This window comes from Priapulus caudatus, unplaced genomic scaffold (assembly GCF_000485595.1).
Source record: "Priapulus caudatus unplaced genomic scaffold, Priapulus_caudatus-5.0.1 Scaffold517, whole genome shotgun sequence".
Taxonomy (NCBI): domain Eukaryota; kingdom Metazoa; phylum Priapulida; class Priapulimorpha; order Priapulimorphida; family Priapulidae; genus Priapulus; species Priapulus caudatus.
Genome location: NW_014577578.1, coordinates 121,658 through 127,102, shown reverse-complemented (window position 1 = coordinate 127,102; position 5,445 = coordinate 121,658). Strand labels below are relative to the sequence as shown.

General features: G+C 44.0%; 1 non-coding gene across 1 annotated transcript; it reads left to right on the top strand.

Moving 5' to 3' along the window:
* The first annotated feature begins 935 nt into the window (after positions 1–935).
* On the top strand, positions 936–1,008 carry Trnav-cac. Its single transcript has one exon. It is a non-coding gene; the product is annotated as a tRNA-Val (tRNA).
* Positions 1,009–5,445: the final 4,437 nt, after the last annotated feature.

The following is a 5,445-nucleotide window of genomic DNA, read 5'->3' as shown; positions in this document are numbered from 1 at the left end:
TGATTGCCACTAATCTACATTCTACATACAATAGAAATGTTCGTAGCGTAAACAATGCATAATGCACAATTTTTATTTTATTTTTATTTTATTTTCCAACACGTTATTTTCCTAAGTCGACACAAATATGCTGGTCCCAAAAGTGTCGACTTATGCAAGTTTTATGGTACTTTCTATTTTATGCAAACAAGTGACAGATCCAGGGGACAGGAAACACCCCCCCCCCATTTTTGAACAAACACATACATAGAAGTGAATGCATGGCCTTGTCGGTCTGTGCCCCCCTTTTTTTTATCAAAACTGGACTCGGACTCGGACTCGGACTCGGGTGGTGTGGACTCGGACTCGGGTGGCGCGGACTCGGACTCGGACTCGGACTCGGACTCGGGGGGTGCGGACTCGGACTCGGACTCGGACTCGGGGGGTGCAGACTCGACTACAACACTGATAATACACTCCTGATATAAATGTCATACGTAACAGTTTTTCCATGCTTATTATCTTATTACACTGATTTCTAAATATTCATATTGTGTGCAATGTTATTGTCGATTTTTACCCAATGTTCCTATTGTGTCCCATTATTAGTAGTATGAATTAGTAGCACGATTTTACCCAGCGCAGCGGGTACCAGCAGCTAGTATCTCTATAATACGGCTCTGTGCCTGTGGTTACTACTGATCTAAATATGATTATATATGAGATACATAAATAGATCAATGCCGTAGACTGACAGCGCCAACGTTGACGATACACAATAAAAGCAGCTATAACGTATTTCTAGCTTGCGATGCATAGGCATAGCACGGTTGAGAATAGAATACGTAATATTATAATACAAATCGAATATATTATCACTAGTGCAAAAAGCTCGCATTGCCAGCGAGTCTCGTACGCCAAATGAAGAAGAATGTTGAGCTTAAAGTTGAACGTGAGTTTTCGTAGTGTAGTGGTTATCACGTGCGCCTCACACGCGCAAGGTCCCCGGTTCGATCCCGGGCGAAAACATTTTGTGCAGTGCGAAGAATTTCATTTTCTTTTAGTAGCTGCGCAAATATACATCGATCAATCGCGAGGTAACCTGGTGAATATTACAGTATTATATCAATTTAGGTTTTATACGCTAACAATATATCGGAAAGCAAATCCGTCATTTCTGATGAAAATCCATAGAATATGCGCATCCTAGCAGACGTATTGATTATGACGGCTTAGACGGGCACCGGTCGTCGCACCGTGCCAAGTCAAACACACCGAAGAAAACGACGTCGTCGAACATCTAAGCGGACCTCATCGCGCACGGAGAATCCGAGCAGCTGATACGACGCCGAGAGAGAAGCTGTGTTTACGGTGATACGGAAGAGAGGAGTTAGATCGAGCTAGAGCAGCAGGGAGAGGGTTTTCCCTGCGGCTAGCTCATACCGACAGGCGGTGCGCGGACTTCACGTATTCACGCGGGCACCGTGTGCTTTATTCTGTGACCATACGCCGCTATATATAATTATTCGTCGAGGAAGAATATTATGTTATCGATTTCGTAATATAGTATGCGTTCCACCCACGCATATTTGTAATACGCGTTTATTTATACTTGTGGTATCAACGAAGGAAACACGTACCGGGTACATCGGCGATCAACGCACCTACTGTGTGAGTATTATAGTAAGACGATCGATATATTATATATTTTGCTTATTTTATTTAATACAACGTACGCACGTACGGGTCGATGCAAATGATAAATAATCAATATTGCGGCTCCCTACGTAAATTTTGTCGCCTACAGTGCGTCGTTGCTTTAATAACGAGAAATACGCGTTCGGTTATTAAAAATGTGATAATTGACGATGATAAAGTAGTTATTCGTTTATGCAATTCGAGGCTTTGTGAATGGATGTGTTGCTCGTTAATCCAGAATCATGCTGGGTGACTCACTGGGATATGGCATTGAGGACCCGGCTTGGTCGACGAAAGCCCGCTCCTTTCTCTCTCAATTCAGCGACATTTTCAGCGAATTTGGGAGATATATTTCACCTGGCTATCAGCACGATAGATGCGAGAGGTATCTATTAAAATGTAACAGTATTTGTGAGCTTGAATAAGATATAACTGTAAGATCTTAGTTCTAATATATAAGATATATAAGTCTAAGATATAATTAATTTCTATCGTGTTCAGTTTGGTCGCGAATAATATGCGTGAAGATGTTGCATCGACGCGCCACCTATGTGAAAGGTGTTGCACTTGTCATCAACACAACAGCGAAAGCTCGTCCTGTTTTGCTTTTACATTCCTGTGTTTATTGAACAGTTATCGCGATATATTTGAAAAATCAAATGTAATTGAGTCACATCTGGCAATACAAGTATACGCGCGAGATCGGGATGGCATTTTTACGGACAACTCGTGGCGCTGCGTTTTCTGTTGACGTGTTAGAACTGGAACCGTAAGTTAGCAGCTAGGCTGACCGGCTTTATATGTCATGCATCATCATCATCATGATACATGCGTCTAAACAGAGGAATTGCTCCGACCTGTGATTGGAGGATAAAAATAGAATTCGTGACGTTTCGTTTCACCTGTCATAGCCGCGCGTGTATAGCCTATGAGCGATACCGCGCGTGCATATTTGCAAATTAATTAGACTAATTGGGCTTCAAGTTCAATACAATAGTCAATAGACTCAAAATTCATAGAGATTAAGGCTAAGACATGTGTCTATAACAGCTAGAATTTATAGAAATGTACTTGAAATTGTTCGCTCCATATGATACATTGATAGTTAGTACACGTTACTATACCGGTCATAGCATAATATTATGCGGCGGGAGTGGGCGGGGTGTATTTTTATCAGAGTGGCTATATGCCCGGCAGCCGGCATATATCTGACGGCTGCCGGGCACGGTCTTCGATTTCCTAAATGCCCGGCAGTTTTTAATTTTCAGCTCTCTCTTTGCTCTCATCACACCGTCTATCGACATCGCCCTCTCTCTCTCTCAACACTACTCATTTCATGAATCGTTCCTGCAATCTCTCTAGGCGACATATACGCTTCCTCGTCTCCTCACTCTCGAAAACATAATTGTTTACATCTCGCATAAATCGCTTACCTCTCCCAAAATCTCACGACTACACACCTCCCGCCTCCCATTGGCTAGCATGTAGGAGACAACCATCTGCGTTTCCAGCCTGATAGCCAACAGCTGATGGATAGGCACGACGCCAAGCTGCCGAGGAGTGCTTCAAGTAGACAACGGCCCCGAACTACTAACAGTGAGCACAGCGCTGAAAAAGAAGTCTGTCAATGGCGACTTAGTTGATGTAAAAAAAAACGGCCGATGAGCGGTATCAAATGACGGAAATATAAAATTCTTTTACGATAAATGGTCAATGGAGGCGCACCGTATACGAGGCAAACACCAGAGGGATACCGATACAGGAATATTAACAAGGCATAAAATGGGTCAAGTGGGTACACCTAAGTAGGGCAAATAGAAAGATACTGATTAATGAATATAAAACTGGACGGAATTATCAATGGCACTGCCTACTAGTCAGGGCTGTTAGGGCTATATAGAGGTTGTTTGGTTGGCAGATTGCCTTCTAAAAGTACCAAATTCTGGTCCAGAGTACTATAGCCAGTACCTATTACGATGATCTGCGGGCGCCAAGAAGGGCCCCCCTGGGCTGCCAATTGGCAAGATCCAAAATGGCCGTCGATCTGAGGGCTAAATTCGAATCTGTAGTTGCCAGACAAAAGAGAAATACTAGTATGATAAAATTTTGATGAATATTATGGTTTCGGGGGGGTCCACAAGAGTCTGACTATGATGTCCTTGAACATTGATTGGAGGTTATCTCGGGCTTTACAGTGGGCATGTGTTTGTAGTGATGAGATGTCAGATCCCAATATGGCTGCTCGGCAAATGCTTGTGATGTGTATACTTAGAATTTCTAATCTCTTTCTATCTTTGGGCGTAATGTGGATGAAACTAAATTTGAGGGTATCAATTATTAAGCATGGCACACCTTAAGACAATACTGACATCAATCGTAAGGAAATAATAAAAGATGATTAAGTACCAATATCTGTAATTTTATCTACAAAATCAAACAGGTGAACAATGTATCATGCTCAACAGAATTATAATTTTCTTGATTTGTCTATTCCATTATTAGTCATCTATTCCTACATGTATGTTATGGTTAACATAGTTTACAGTTTACCGTTGTGTAATAAAGAGACAAATACAACGGGGGAGCGGCAGCAGACAAGGGTAGCTTCCGATATGGAATCTTTGGTTCGAGAGTGATTACTATCATGGGTTTTGGGTCCAAGTTATAAATCAGAATTTCGACTGGGCACAACAGTGCCTCGATATAGATGGCCTGTGCCCATTACATTTAGCATTAAGTCACACTAGGCTTGCTGTCACGTGTTGCTACTCCGTCCCGCATTTGCAGAGCATTGTGCACCTGACACCGGCAGCGATGCACTTGCACCTTCCTGTGCAGACTTGAGGCAGCTGCAGTGGCACAGAGGTGCTCTTCGAAGCGCACGGAGTGTAATCCATACGCTGGCCAGGCACGTACCATCTTTTGCCAGCCCTACTCACTCGAAGATCGGAATTCGTTGCTGCACTGGCGGTAACTGATTCCAGTAGAGGCTGCCTGAAGAGCGCTCGTTTGACATCTGGACAGTGCTGCTGTGTATGGTGGGAGTTCTCCAAACATTCTCTTCAGTGGGAATAGGCGATGCCGGCCTCGTTGACACCATCTCACTACATCCTTGCTGTACATGAAACAATGGCATCGATCCTTGCATATGTATTGACTCGAAGCGTGAAGACATCAGGGTTTCGCACGGAGGTCACAGTTTGGTTCACCATGGTAACTGGCCCATGCTGGCCAGCAGTCTCTTTCCACAACCAACAACTGGATGTTGATCGGCACCCGTTAGGCTTGAAGAGGGTAGTGCGAAGGATTTGAAGACAAGCCTTGGTGAAGATAGATACATAATAGCCTATATCGAACCGTGGATCGCGAGTTGTGTTTGGCAGTCGATTTTTTGAGAATCCGGCCTATCGGACTCTGGTAGCCTGGGTAGCGCAAACATTACCGTGACATTCCCGTCCATGTCATCTCACCAGCTTGGTTTCTTCGAAAGTCCTGTCGCACTACCCCCTTCACAGCCTAACCGGGTGCGATACAACATCAGCAGTTTTTTTGTTGTGAAGAAACTGCCTGGCAGCAGGGGCCAGCTTACCAGAGTAACCGACACATTGGTGACCCCAACCAAAACCCTGATGCTCACATCCGAGCGATACATCTGCAGCGGACTCGAATGCCTAGTCGTTCCATGTACAGCAAGGATGTGGTCGCAGATGGTTCCAACGAGGCCCGCATCGCCTATTCACCCATGGAAGCAGAATGTTGGAGAACCTA